Below are 15,776 nucleotides of genomic sequence, written 5' to 3'. Positions count from 1 at the left end.
AAATAGGTGTATAAATAGAGAAAAATAGCTAATTAAAAAAAATAGGTAAATAAATAGAGAGGAAAAAAGGTAAATAAATAGAGAAAACAACGGAGGTAAATAAATAGAGAAAAAATAGGTAAATAAATTAGAGAAAAAAATAGATAAATAAATTAGAGGAAAAAATAGGTAAATAAACAGAGAAAAATTTGTAAATAAATTAGAGAAAAAAATAGATAAAGAAATTGTGAAAAATAGGTAATGAAGTAGAGAATACAAAGGAGGTAAATAAATACAGAAAATAGGTAAATAAATAGACAAAAATAGGTAAATAATTTAGAGAAGAAAATAGGCAAATAAATAGAGAAAAATAGGTAATGAAGTACAGAAAACATAGTAGGTAAATAAATACAGAAAAAGAGGTAAAGAACTAGAGAAAAAATAGGTAAATAAATAGAGAAAACAAAAGAGGTAAATAAATAGAGACAAAATAGTGAAATAAATAGAGAAAAATAGGTAATGAAGTAGAGAAAACAAAGTAGGTAAATAAATACAGAAAAAAGAGGTAAATAACTAGAGCAAAAATAGGGAAATAAATAGAGAAAAATAGGTAAATTATCTAGAGAAAAAATAGGTGTATAAATATAGATAAATAGCTAAATAAATCAAAGAAAAAAAGGTAAATAAAACAATAAGTAAATAAATTAAAGGAAAAATAGGTAAATAAACCAAAGAAAAAAAGGTAAATAAAAAATAGGTAAATAAATTAGAGGAAAAAATAGGTAAATAAACAGAGAAAAAATACGTAAATAAATGAGAGAGAAAAATAGGTAAATATAGAGAGAAAAAATAGGTAAATAAATAGAGAAAAAAGAGGTAAATAAATAGAGAAAAAATAGGTAAATAAATTAGAGAAAAAAATAGATAAAGAAATAGTGAAAAGTAGGTAATGAAGTAGAGAAAACAAAGTAGGTAAATAAAAACCGAAAATAGGTAAACAAATAGAGAAAACAAAAGAGGTAAATAAATAGAGAAAAAAAAGGTAAATCATCTGGAGAAAAAATAGGTGTATACATAGAGATAAATAGCTAAATAAATCAAAGAAAAAAAGGTAAATAAAAAAATAGGTAAAGAAATTAGAGGAAAAAATAGGCAAATAAATGAGAAAGAAAATGGGTAAATAACTAGAGAAAAAATTGGTAAATAAACAGAGGAAAAAAAGAGGTAACTAAATAGAGAAAAATAGGTAAATAAATAGAGAAAAATAGATAAATAAAATAGAGAAAACAAAGGAGGTAAATAAATAGAGAAAAAATAGGTAAATAAATAGAGAAAAAAGAGGTAAATAAGTAGAGAAAAATAGGTAAATAAATAGATAAAAAATAGGTAAATAAACTAGAGAAAAAATAAGTGTATAAATACAGAAAAATAGCTAAATAAATCAAGGAAAAAAAGGTAAATAAAAAAATAGGTAAATAAATTAGAGGAAAAAATAGATAAATAAATTAGAGGAAAAAATAGGTAAATAAATAGAGAAAATAGGTAAATTATCTAGAGAAAAATAGGTAAATAAATAGATAAAACAAAAGAGGTACATAAATACAGAAAAAAGTAGGTAAATAAATACAGAAAATAGGTAAATTAGGTAGAGAAAAAATAGGTGTATAAATAGAGAAAAATAGGTAAATAAACCAAAGGAAAAAAGGTAAATAAAAAAATAGGTATATAAATTAGAGGAAAAAATAGGTAAATAAACAGAGCAAAAATAGGTAAATAAATGAGACAAAAAATAGGTAAATATATAGAGAAAAAATAAGAAAATAAATAGAGAAAACAAAAGAGGTAAATAAATAGAGAAAAAATAGGGAAATAAATAGAGAAAAATAGGTAAATTAGGTAGAGAAAAAATAGGTGTATAAATAGAGAAAAATAGGTAAATAAACCAAAGGAAAAAAGGTAAATAAAAAAATAGATATATGAATTAGAGGAAAAAATAGGTAAATAAACAGAGAAAAAATAGGTAAATAAATAGAGAAAAAATAGGTAAATTATCTAGAGAAAAATAGGTAAATAAATAGAGAAAACAAAAGAGGTAAATAAATAGAGAAAAAAATAGGTAAATAAATACAGAAAAATAGGTAAATTAGGTAGAGAAAAAATAGGTGTATAAATACAGAAAAATAGCTAATTAAAAAAAATAGGTAAATAAATAGAGGGAAAAAAAGGTAAATAAATAGAGGGGGAAAAAGGTAAATAAGCAGAGAAAAAATTTGTAAGTAAATTACAGAAAAAAATAGATAAAGAAATTGTGAAAAATAGGTAATGAAGTAGAGAATACAAAGGAGGTAAATAAATACAGAAAATAGGTAAATAAATAGAGAAAAATAGGTAAATAATTTAGAGAAAAAAATAGGCAAATAAATAGAGAAAAATAGGTAATGAAGTAGAGAACACAAAGTAGGTAAATAAATACAGAAAAAGAGGTAAATAACTAGAGAAAAAATAGGTAAATAAATAGAGAAAACAAAAGAGGTAAATAGATAGAGAAAAAATAGGGAAATAAATAGAGAAAAATAGGTAAATTGGGTAGAGAAAAAATAGGTGTATAAATAGAGAAAAATTGGTAAATAAACCAAAGGAAAAAAGGTAAATAAAAAATAGGTAAATAAATTAGAGAAAAAAATAGATAAAGAAATTGTGAAAAATATGTAATGAAGTAGAGAAAACAAAGTAGGTAAATAAATACTGAAAAAAGAGGTAAATAAACTAGAGAAAAAATAGGTGTATAAATAGAGAAAAATAGCTAATTAAAAAAAATAGGTAAATAAATAGAGAGGAAAAAAGGTAAATAAATAGAGAAAACAACGGAGGTAAATAAATAGAGAAAAAATAGGTAAATAAATTAGAGAAAAAAATAGATAAATAAATTAGAGGAAAAAATAGGTAAATAAACAGAGAAAAAATTTGTAAATAAATTAGAGAAAAAAATAGATAAAGAAATTGTGAAAAATAGGTAATGAAGTAGAGAATACAAAGGAGGTAAATAAATACAGAAAATAGGTAAATAAATAGACAAAAATAGGTAAATAATTTAGAGAAGAAAATAGGCAAATAAATAGAGAAAAATAGGTAATGAAGTACAGAAAACATAGTAGGTAAATAAATACAGAAAAAGAGGTAAAGAACTAGAGAAAAAATAGGTAAATAAATAGAGAAAACAAAAGAGGTAAATAAATAGAGACAAAATAGTGAAATAAATAGAGAAAAATAGGTAATGAAGTAGAGAAAACAAAGTAGGTAAATAAATACAGAAAAAAGAGGTAAATAACTAGAGCAAAAATAGGGAAATAAATAGAGAAAAATAGGTAAATTATCTAGAGAAAAAATAGGTGTATAAATATAGATAAATAGCTAAATAAATCAAAGAAAAAAAGGTAAATAAAACAATAAGTAAATAAATTAAAGGAAAAATAGGTAAATAAACCAAAGAAAAAAAGGTAAATAAAAAATAGGTAAATAAATTAGAGGAAAAAAATAGGTAAATAAACAGAGAAAAAATACGTAAATAAATGAGAGAGAAAAATAGGTAAATATAGAGAGAAAAAATAGGTAAATAAATAGAGAAAAAAGAGGTAAATAAATAGAGAAAAAATAGGTAAATAAATTAGAGAAAAAAATAGATAAAGAAATAGTGAAAAGTAGGTAATGAAGTAGAGAAAACAAAGTAGGTAAATAAAAACCGAAAATAGGTAAACAAATAGAGAAAACAAAAGAGGTAAATAAATAGAGAAAAAAAAGGTAAATCATCTGGAGAAAAAATAGGTGTATACATAGAGATAAATAGCTAAATAAATCAAAGAAAAAAAGGTAAATAAAAAAATAGGTAAAGAAATTAGAGGAAAAAATAGGCAAATAAATGAGAAAGAAAATGGGTAAATAACTAGAGAAAAAATTGGTAAATAAACAGAGGAAAAAAAGAGGTAACTAAATAGAGAAAAATAGGTAAATAAATAGAGAAAAATAGATAAATAAAATAGAGAAAACAAAGGAGGTAAATAAATAGAGAAAAAATAGGTAAATAAATAGAGAAAAAAGAGGTAAATAAGTAGAGAAAAATAGGTAAATAAATAGATAAAAAATAGGTAAATAAACTAGAGAAAAAATAAGTGTATAAATACAGAAAAATAGCTAAATAAATCAAGGAAAAAAAGGTAAATAAAAAAATAGGTAAATAAATTAGAGGAAAAAATAGATAAATAAATTAGAGGAAAAAATAGGTAAATAAATAGAGAAAATAGGTAAATTATCTAGAGAAAAATAGGTAAATAAATAGATAAAACAAAAGAGGTACATAAATACAGAAAAAAGTAGGTAAATAAATACAGAAAATAGGTAAATTAGGTAGAGAAAAAATAGGTGTATAAATAGAGAAAAATAGGTAAATAAACCAAAGGAAAAAAGGTAAATAAAAAAATAGGTATATAAATTAGAGGAAAAAATAGGTAAATAAACAGAGCAAAAATAGGTAAATAAATGAGACAAAAAATAGGTAAATATATAGAGAAAAAATAAGAAAATAAATAGAGAAAACAAAAGAGGTAAATAAATAGAGAAAAAATAGGGAAATAAATAGAGAAAAATAGGTAAATTAGGTAGAGAAAAAATAGGTGTATAAATAGAGAAAAATAGGTAAATAAACCAAAGGAAAAAAGGTAAATAAAAAAATAGATATATGAATTAGAGGAAAAAATAGGTAAATAAACAGAGAAAAAATAGGTAAATAAATAGAGAAAAAATAGGTAAATTATCTAGAGAAAAATAGGTAAATAAATAGAGAAAACAAAAGAGGTAAATAAATAGAGAAAAAAATAGGTAAATAAATACAGAAAAATAGGTAAATTAGGTAGAGAAAAAATAGGTGTATAAATACAGAAAAATAGCTAATTAAAAAAAATAGGTAAATAAATAGAGGGAAAAAAAGGTAAATAAATAGAGGGGGAAAAAGGTAAATAAGCAGAGAAAAAATTTGTAAGTAAATTACAGAAAAAAATAGATAAAGAAATTGTGAAAAATAGGTAATGAAGTAGAGAATACAAAGGAGGTAAATAAATACAGAAAATAGGTAAATAAATAGAGAAAAATAGGTAAATAATTTAGAGAAAAAAATAGGCAAATAAATAGAGAAAAATAGGTAATGAAGTAGAGAACACAAAGTAGGTAAATAAATACAGAAAAAGAGGTAAATAACTAGAGAAAAAATAGGTAAATAAATAGAGAAAACAAAAGAGGTAAATAGATAGAGAAAAAATAGGGAAATAAATAGAGAAAAATAGGTAAATTGGGTAGAGAAAAAATAGGTGTATAAATAGAGAAAAATTGGTAAATAAACCAAAGGAAAAAAGGTAAATAAAAAATAGGTAAATAAATTAGAGAAAAAAATAGATAAAGAAATTGTGAAAAATATGTAATGAAGTAGAGAAAACAAAGTAGGTAAATAAATACTGAAAAAAGAGGTAAATAAACTAGAGAAAAAATAGGTGTATAAATAGAGAAAAATAGCTAATTAAAAAAAATAGGTAAATAAATAGAGAGGAAAAAAGGTAAATAAATAGAGAAAACAACGGAGGTAAATAAATAGAGAAAAAATAGGTAAATAAATTAGAGAAAAAAATAGATAAATAAATTAGAGGAAAAAATAGGTAAATAAACAGAGAAAAAATTTGTAAATAAATTAGAGAAAAAAATAGATAAAGAAATTGTGAAAAATAGGTAATGAAGTAGAGAATACAAAGGAGGTAAATAAATACAGAAAATAGGTAAATAAATAGACAAAAATAGGTAAATAATTTAGAGAAGAAAATAGGCAAATAAATAGAGAAAAATAGGTAATGAAGTACAGAAAACATAGTAGGTAAATAAATACAGAAAAAGAGGTAAAGAACTAGAGAAAAAATAGGTAAATAAATAGAGAAAACAAAAGAGGTAAATAAATAGAGACAAAATAGTGAAATAAATAGAGAAAAATAGGTAATGAAGTAGAGAAAACAAAGTAGGTAAATAAATACAGAAAAAAGAGGTAAATAACTAGAGCAAAAATAGGGAAATAAATAGAGAAAAATAGGTAAATTATCTAGAGAAAAAATAGGTGTATAAATATAGATAAATAGCTAAATAAATCAAAGAAAAAAAGGTAAATAAAACAATAAGTAAATAAATTAAAGGAAAAATAGGTAAATAAACCAAAGAAAAAAAGGTAAATAAAAAATAGGTAAATAAATTAGAGGAAAAAATAGGTAAATAAACAGAGAAAAAATACGTAAATAAATGAGAGAGAAAAATAGGTAAATATAGAGAGAAAAAATAGGTAAATAAATAGAGAAAAAAGAGGTAAATAAATAGAGAAAAAATAGGTAAATAAATTAGAGAAAAAAATAGATAAAGAAATAGTGAAAAGTAGGTAATGAAGTAGAGAAAACAAAGTAGGTAAATAAATACTGAAAAAAGAGGTAAATAAACTAGAGAAAAAATAGGTGTATAAATAGAGAAAAATTACTAATTAAAAAAAATAGGTAAATAAATAGAGAGGAAAAAAGGTAAATAAATAGAGAAAACAACGGAGGTAAATAAATAGAGAAAAAATAGGTAAATAAATTAGAGAAAAAAATAGATAAATAAATTAGAGGAAAAAATAGGTAAATAAACAGAGAAAAAATTTGTAAATAAATTAGAGAAAAAAAAGATAAAGAAATTGTGAAAAATAGGTAATGAAGTAGAGAATACAAAGGAGGTAAATAAATACAGAAAATAGGTAAATAAATAGACAAAAATAGGTAAATAATTTAGAGAAGAAAATAGGCAAATAAATAGAGAAAAATAGGTAATGAAGTACAGAAAACATAGTAGGTAAATAAATACAGAAAAAGAGGTAAAGGACTAGAGAAAAAATAGGTAAATAAATAGAGAAAACAAAAGAGGTAAATAAATAGAGACAAAATAGTGAAATAAATAGAGAAAAATAGGTAATGAAGTAGAGAAAACAAAGTAGGTAAATAAATACAGAAAAAAGAGGTAAATAACTAGAGCAAAAATAGGGAAATAAATAGAGAAAAATAGGTAAATTATCTAGAGAAAAAATAGGTGTATAAATATAGATAAATAGCTAAATAAATCAAAGAAAAAAAGGTAAATAAAACAATAGGTAAATAAATTAAAGGAAAAATAGGTAAATAAACCAAAGAAAAAAAGGTAAATAAAAAATAGGTAAATAAATTAGAGGAAAAAATAGGTAAATAAACAGAGAAAAAATACGTAAATAAATGAGAGAGAAAAATAGGTAAATATATAGAGAAAAATAGGTAAATAAATAGAGAAAAAAGAGGTAAATAAATAGGGAAAAAATAGGTAAATATATTAGAGAAAAAAATAGATAAAGAAATAGTGAAAAGTAGGTAATGAAGTAGAGAATACAAAGGAGGTAAATAAAAACCGAAAATAGGTAAACAAATAGAGAAAACAAAAGAGGTAAATAAATAGAGAAAAAAAGGTAAATCATCTGGAGAAAAAATAGGTGTATACATAGAGATAAATAGCTAAATAAATCAAAGAAAAAAAGGTAAATAAAAAAATAGGTAAAGAAATTAGAGGAAAAAATAGGCAAATAAATGAGAAAGAAAATGGGTAAATAACTAGAGAAAAAATTGGTAAATAAATAGAGGAAAAAAGAGGCAACTAAATAGAGAAAAATAGGTAAATAAATAGAGAAAAAATAGGTAAATAAAATAGGGAAAAATTGCTAAATAAATCAAGGAAAAAAAGGTAAATAAAAAATAGGTAAAGAAATTAGAGGAAAAAATAGGTAAATAAATGAGAAAGAAAAATGGGTAAATAACTAGAGAAAAAATTGGTAAATAAACAGAGGAAAAAAAGAGGTAACTAAATAGAGAAAAATAGGTAAATAAATAGAGAAAAATAGATAAATAAAATAGAGAAAACAAAGGAGGTAAATAAATAGAGAAAAAATAGGTAAATAAATAGAGAAAAAAGAGGTAAATAAGTAGAGAAAAATAGGTAAATAAATAGATAAAAAATAGGTAAATAAACTAGAGAAAAAATAAGTGTATAAATACAGAAAAATAGCTAAATAAATCAAGGAAAAAAAGGTAAATAAAAAAATAGGTAAATAAATTAGAGGAAAAAATAGATAAATAAATTAGAGGAAAAAATAGGTAAATAAATAGAGAAAATAGGTAAATTATCTAGAGAAAAATAGGTAAATAAATAGATAAAACAAAAGAGGTACATAAATACAGAAAAAAGTAGGTAAATAAATACAGAAAATAGGTAAATTAGGTAGAGAAAAAATAGGTGTATAAATAGAGAAAAATAGGTAAATAAACCAAAGGAAAAAAGGTAAATAAAAAAATAGGTATATAAATTAGAGGAAAAAATAGGTAAATAAACAGAGCAAAAATAGGTAAATAAATGAGACAAAAAATAGGTAAATATATAGAGAAAAAATAAGAAAATAAATAGAGAAAACAAAAGAGGTAAATAAATAGAGAAAAAATAGGGAAATAAATAGAGAAAAATAGGTAAATTGGGTAGAGAAAAAATAGGTGTATAAATAGAGAAAAATTGGTAAATAAACCAAAGGAAAAAAGGTAAATAAAAAATAGGTAAATAAATTAGAGAAAAAAATAGATAAAGAAATTGTGAAAAATAGGTAATGAAGTAGAGAAAACAAAGTAGGTAAATAAATACTGAAAAAAGAGGTAAATAAACTAGAGAAAAAATAGGTGTATAAATAGAGAAAACAAAAGAGGTAAATAAATAGAGACAAAATAGGGAAATAAATAGAGACAAAATAGGGAAATAAATAGAGAAAAATAGGTAATGAAGTAGAGAAAACAAAGTAGGTAAATAAATACAGAAAAAAGAGGTAAATAACTAGAGCAAAAATAGGGAAATAAATAGAGAAAAATAGGTAAATAATCTAGAGAAAAAATAGGTGTATAAATATAGATAAATAGCTAAATAAATCAAAGAAAAAAAGGTAAATAAAACAATAGGTAAATAAATTAAAGGAAAAATAGGTAAATAAACCAAAGAAAAAAAGGTAAATAAAAAATAGGTAAATAAATTAGAGGAAAAAATAGGTAAATAAACAGAGAAAAAATACGTAAATAAATGAGAGAGAAAAATAGGTAAATATATAGAGAAAAAATAGGTAAATAAATAGAGAAAAAAGAGGTAAATAAATAGAGAAAAAATAGGTAAATAAATTAGAGAAAAAAATAGATAAAGAAATAGTGAAAAGTAGGTAATGAAGTAGAGAATACAAAGGAGGTAAATAAAAACCGAAAATAGGTAAACAAATAGAGAAAACAAAAGAGGTAAATAAATAGAGAAAAAAAAGGTAAATCATCTGGAGAAAAAATAGGTGTATACATAGAGATAAATAGCTAAATAAATCAAAGAAAAAAAGGTAAATAAAAAAATAGGTAAAGAAATTAGAGGAAAAAATAGGCAAATAAATGAGAAAGAAAATGGGTAAATAACTAGAGAAAAAATTGGTAAATAAATAGAGGAAAAAAGAGGCAACTAAATAGAGAAAAATAGGTAAGTAAATAGAGAAAAAATAGGTAAATAAAATAGGGAAAAATTGCTAAATAAATCAAGGAAAAAAAGGTAAATAAAAAATAGGTAAAGAAATTAGAGGAAAAAATAGGTAAATAAATGAGAAAGAAAAATGGGTAAATAACTAGAGAAAAAATTGGTAAATAAACAGAGGAAAAAAAGAGGTAACTAAATAGAGAAAAATAGGTAAATAAATAGAGAAAAATAGATAAATAAAATAGAGAAAACAAAGGAGGTAAATAAATAGAGAAAAAATAGGTAAATAAATAGAGAAAAAAGAGGTAAATAAGTAGAGAAAAATAGGTAAATAAATAGATAAAAAATAGGTAAATAAACTAGAGAAAAAATAAGTGTATAAATACAGAAAAATAGCTAAATAAATCAAGGAAAAAAAGGTAAATAAAAAAATAGGTAAATAAATTAGAGGAAAAAATAGATAAATAAATTAGAGGAAAAAATAGGTAAATAAATAGAGAAAAATAGGTAATGAAGTGGAGAAAACAAAGTAGGTAAATAAATACAGAAAAAAGAGGTAAATAACTAGAGCAAAAATAGGGAAATAAATAGAGAAAAATAGGTAAATTATCTAGAAAAAAAATAGGTGTATAAATATAGATAAATAGCTAAATAAATCAAAGAAAAAAGGTAAATAAAACAATAGGTAAATAAATTAAAGGAAAAATAGGTAAATAAACCAAAGAAAAAAAGGTAAATAAAAAATAGGTAAATAAATTAGAGGAAAAAATAGGTAATAAACAGAGAAAAAATACGTAAATAAATGAGAGAGAAAAATAGGTAAATATATAGAGAAAAAATAGGTAAATAAATAGAGAAAAAGAGGTAAATAAATAGAGAAAAAATAGGTAAATAAATTAGAGAAAAAAATAGATAAAGAAATAGTGAAAAGTAGGTAATGAAGTAGAGAATACAAAGGAGGTAAATAAAAACCGAAAATAGGTAAACAAATAGAGAAAACAAAAGAGGTAAATAAATAGAGAAAAAAAAGGTAAATCATCTGGAGAAAAAATAGGTGTATACATAGAGATAAATAGCTAAATAAATCAAAGAAAAAAAGGTAAATAAAAAAATAGGTAAAGAAATTAGAGGAAAAAATAGGCAAATAAATGAGAAAGAAAATGGGTAAATAACTAGAGAAAAAATTGGTAAATAAATAGAGGAAAAAAGAGGCAACTAAATAGAGAAAAATAGGTAAATAAATAGAGAAAAAATAGGTAAATAAAATAGGGAAAAATTGCTAAATAAATCAAGGAAAAAAAGGTAAATAAAAAATAGGTAAAGAAATTAGAGGAAAAAATAGGTAAATAAATGAGAAAGAAAAATGGGTAAATAACTAGAGAAAAAATTGGTAAATAAACAGAGGAAAAAAAGAGGTAACTAAATAGAGAAAAATAGGTAAATAAATAGAGAAAAATAGATAAATAAAATAGAGAAAACAAAGGAGGTAAATAAATAGAGAAAAAATAGGTAAATAAATAGAGAAAAAAGAGGTAAATAAGTAGAGAAAAATAGGTAAATAAATAGATAAAAAATAGGTAAATAAACTAGAGAAAAAATAAGTGTATAAATACAGAAAAATAGCTAAATAAATCAAGGAAAAAAAGGTAAATAAAAAAATAGGTAAATAAATTAGAGGAAAAAATAGGTAAATAAATGAGAAAGAAAAATGGGTAAATAACTAGAGAAAAAATTGGTAAATAAACAGAGGAAAAAAAGAGGTAACTAAATAGAGAAAAATAGGTAAATAAATAGAGAAAAATAGATAAATAAAATAGAGAAAACAAAGGAGGTAAATAAATAGAGAAAAAATAGGTAAATAAATAGAGAAAAAAGAGGTAAATAAGTAGAGAAAAATAGGTAAATAAATAGATAAAAAATAGGTAAATAAACTAGAGAAAAAATAAGTGTATAAATACAGAAAAATAGCTAAATAAATCAAGGAAAAAAAGGTAAATAAAAAAATAGGTAAATAAATTAGAGGAAAAAATAGATAAATAAATTAGAGGAAAAAATAGGTAAATAAATAGAGAAAAATAGGTAATGAAGTGGAGAAAACAAAGTAGGTAAATAAATACAGAAAAAAGAGGTAAATAACTAGAGCAAAAATAGGGAAATAAATAGAGAAAAATAGGTAAATTATCTAGAGAAAAAATAGGTGTATAAATATAGATAAATAGCTAAATAAATCAAAGAAAAAAGGTAAATAAAACAATAGGTAAATAAATTAAAGGAAAAATAGGTAAATAAACCAAAGAAAAAAAGGTAAATAAAAAATAGGTAAATAAATTAGAGGAAAAAATAGGTAATAAACAGAGAAAAAATACGTAAATAAATGAGAGAGAAAAATAGGTAAATATATAGAGAAAAAATAGGTAAATAAATAGAGAAAAAAGAGGTAAATAAATAGAGAAAAAATAGGTAAATAAATTAGAGAAAAAAATAGATAAAGAAATAGTGAAAAGTAGGTAATGAAGTAGAGAATACAAAGGAGGTAAATAAAAACCGAAAATAGGTAAACAAATAGAGAAAACAAAAGAGGTAAATAAATAGAGAAAAAATAGGTAAATCATCTGGAGAAAAAATAGGTGTATACATAGAGATAAATAGCTAAATAAATCAAAGAAAAAAAGGTAAATAAAAAAATAGGTAAAGAAATTAGAGGAAAAAATAGGCAAATAAATGAGAAAGAAAATGGGTAAATAACTAGAGAAAAAATTGGTAAATAAATAGAGGAAAAAAGAGGCAACTAAATAGAGAAAAATAGGTAAATAAATAGAGAAAAAATAGGTAAATAAAATAGGGAAAAATTGCTAAATAAATCAAGGAAAAAAAGGTAAATAAAAAATAGGTAAAGAAATTAGAGGAAAAAATAGGTAAATAAATGAGAAAGAAAAATGGGTAAATAACTAGAGAAAAAATTGGTAAATAAACAGAGGAAAAAAAGAGGTAACTAAATAGAGAAAAATAGGTAAATAAATAGAGAAAAATAGATAAATAAAATAGAGAAAACAAAGGAGGTAAATAAATAGAGAAAAAATAGGTAAATAAATAGAGAAAAAAGAGGTAAATAAGTAGAGAAAAATAGGTAAATAAATAGATAAAAAATAGGTAAATAAACTAGAGAAAAAATAAGTGTATAAATACAGAAAAATAGCTAAATAAATCAAGGAAAAAAAGGTAAATAAAAAAATAGGTAAATAAATTAGAGGAAAAAATAGATAAATAAATTAGAGGAAAAAATAGGTAAATAAATAGAGAAAAATAGGTAATGAAGTGGAGAAAACAAAGTAGGTAAATAAATACAGAAAAAAGAGGTAAATAACTAGAGCAAAAATAGGGAAATAAATAGAGAAAAATAGGTAAATTATCTAGAGAAAAAATAGGTGTATAAATATAGATAAATAGCTAAATAAATCAAAGAAAAAAGGTAAATAAAACAATAGGTAAATAAATTAAAGGAAAAATAGGTAAATAAACCAAAGAAAAAAAGGTAAATAAAAAATAGGTAAATAAATTAGAGGAAAAAATAGGTAATAAACAGAGAAAAAATACGTAAATAAATGAGAGAGAAAAATAGGTAAATATATAGAGAAAAAATAGGTAAATAAATAGAGAAAAAAGAGGTAAATAAATAGAGAAAAAATAGGTAAATAAATTAGAGAAAAATAGATAAAGAAATAGTGAAAAGTAGGTAATGAAGTAGAGAATACAAAGGAGGTAAATAAAAACCGAAAATAGGTAAACAAATAGAGAAAACAAAAGAGGTAAATAAATAGAGAAAAAATAGGTAAATCATCTGGAGAAAAAATAGGTGTATACATAGAGATAAATAGCTAAATAAATCAAAGAAAAAAAGGTAAATAAAAAAATAGGTAAAGAAATTAGAGGAAAAAATAGGTAAATAAATGAGAAAGAAAATGGGTAAATAACTAGAAAAAAAATTGGTAAATGAATAGAGGAAAAAGAGGCAACTAAATAGAGAAAAAATAGGTAAATAAAATAGGGAAAAATTGCTAAATAAATCAAGGAAAAAAAGGTAAATAAAAAATAGGTAAAGAAATTAGAGGAAAAAATAGGTAAATAAATGAGAAAGAAAAATGGGTAAATAACTAGAGAAAAAATTGGTAAATAAACAGAGGAAAAAAAGAGGTAACTAAATAGAGAAAAATAGGTAAATAAATAGAGAAAAATAGGTAAATAAAATAGGGAAAAATAGGTAAATAAACAGAGAAAAGTACGTAAATAAGTAGAGAAAACAAAAGAGGTAAACAAATAGAGAAAAAATTGGTAACTAAATAGAGAAAAATAGGTAAATAAATAGAGAAAAATAGGTTGTGACGTCCCACTATTTTTCGCGCGGTCCTATTCCAAAAATCTATTATTAAACCTCAAAACCACTCCACCGAAGTCCCTGAAACTCAACTCTTACCCCATCTCCTCAATCGTCGATCACCTTGATGTTGTACCTTAGCGGTCCCCAACACGAGATAATCGTTACAAAACCCCTTCGCCTATTCGCCACATGAGGCACGAATCCTTCCCTTTAAAACGAATTCAAACAAGTCCATCGTTACAAAAACCCTATTAAATCGAGACCACGTCTCAATCCCCTCTTTACGACTCACAGTGTCCAAGCCAATCTAACCCATTTCCTATAAAACACCCGAAATCCATACGACGAGTTGAGTATCTCTTTTCGCAGTCATAAAAACCCCAGAAACCTAATTGCGACGTATATTTGGCGTACGTGACATAAATACGTCTATTAATAGACGTACCGTTTATAAAAACCCCGGAAGTCCTACTACGACTTATTTCTTAAATATGTCAAGGTCTTTACCGCGCGTACCCCCCGCAATACTCCTGTAAAATCTTATAAATACGAGGTCCTGAGAGGCCAGAGCGATCATTTTTCTGCTCACGAAAGTCCGAGAGCAACTAACTTATATTACTAAAAGTTTATAATTGGAAGATTCCAAAGTGTTCAAATCAGTGCTCTACGGCAACTACCGTAAGCAATTATAATTATTAATATTGTTATTCATCTTCATACCATTGACTATTATTATTTTTGTCTATCAAAGCTTATTGCGAACCTTCATTATTTTGTATTACTAACGTTTATTACCTATATATTCTCATTAATGCTTTCTTTGTGTATATATATTTTTGCATTACTATTCTTATTGTATTCCACGTTATATTGCATTCTAAAGCTTATTGCGATCATTTATATTTCATATTAGCAACGCTTATTGCTTCTATAATAATCTCATTTGCTTATATCTATGTACTTCATATTCATATTTTCATATTGTGATTAATTAATATCTATATCAATGTCATGTGCCAATGCTTAAAATCCCAAGCATTAGTAATAAAACGCTTAGTTTTAAATCACGCTTTGAATTATTGTGTGCACCCTTTGGTTACAAAGATCCCAAACAAACAAGCTGCCGCAACAGCTGATTTCTGTTAGTGAACGCGAGACGCTTACTCTGTTTACAAACATACTATTGTATGAGCCGAATAATATAACGGTAAATCCAATTACCGAGCCAAAACTAAAATAAGACCTAACAGGTGTTTCCAGGGTGTGTATTCGCCTTTTAAAACCTTCCCTGGTCGATTAGAGTGACGGATTTAATATTCGCGCCTGATCCCCTTCAAAATCCTCAGAGTGCTGGATTATAGATTCGCGCCTGAATTCCTTCAAAATCCTCAGTGTGCTGGATTCAAGATTCGCGCCTGACGTTCCTCTCCTTCAAAACCCTCAGTGTGCTGGATTCAAGATTCGCGCCTGACGTTCCTCTCCTTCCAAACCCTCAGTGTGCTGGATTATAGATTCGCGCCTGAATTCCTTTCAAACCCTCAGTGTGACGGATTCAATATTCGCGCCTAAGTTCCTTCCAAACCCTCAGTGTGACGGATTCAATATTCGCGCCTAAGTTCCTTCCAAACCCTCAGTGTGACGGATTTAATATTCGCGCCTGTCTTTTCCCCCAAAAATCTCAGAGTGCTGGATTTTAGATTCGCGCCTGTCTTTTTCCTTCCCCATAGTCATCGTTCCTAAAGACCTCACCCGGGACGTGACATATTTTTGGTGACAGCGGTGGGATCCGTCAACTGTTAATAGGAATAAA

At 23.7% G+C, this 15,776-nt stretch overlaps 1 long non-coding RNA gene across 2 annotated transcripts in view; it reads left to right on the top strand.

Annotated features, from left to right (window-relative positions):
- The first annotated feature begins 33 nt into the window (after window positions 1-33).
- Window positions 34-15,776, top strand: part of LOC143378144 (uncharacterized) — a 32,085-nt gene continuing 16,342 nt past the window's right edge. For both annotated transcript variants that reach the window (XR_013087659.1, XR_013087658.1), the window contains exon 1: window positions 34-13,867. This is a non-coding gene — a long non-coding RNA (uncharacterized LOC143378144). The remainder of the gene's footprint in view (window positions 13,868-15,776) is intronic.

Source organism: Andrena cerasifolii, unplaced genomic scaffold, assembly GCF_050908995.1.
Source record: "Andrena cerasifolii isolate SP2316 unplaced genomic scaffold, iyAndCera1_principal scaffold0557, whole genome shotgun sequence".
Taxonomy (NCBI): domain Eukaryota; kingdom Metazoa; phylum Arthropoda; class Insecta; order Hymenoptera; family Andrenidae; genus Andrena; species Andrena cerasifolii.
The sequence above is the reverse complement of the archived record's forward strand: the minus strand, read 5'-3'. Positions and strand labels throughout refer to the sequence as shown.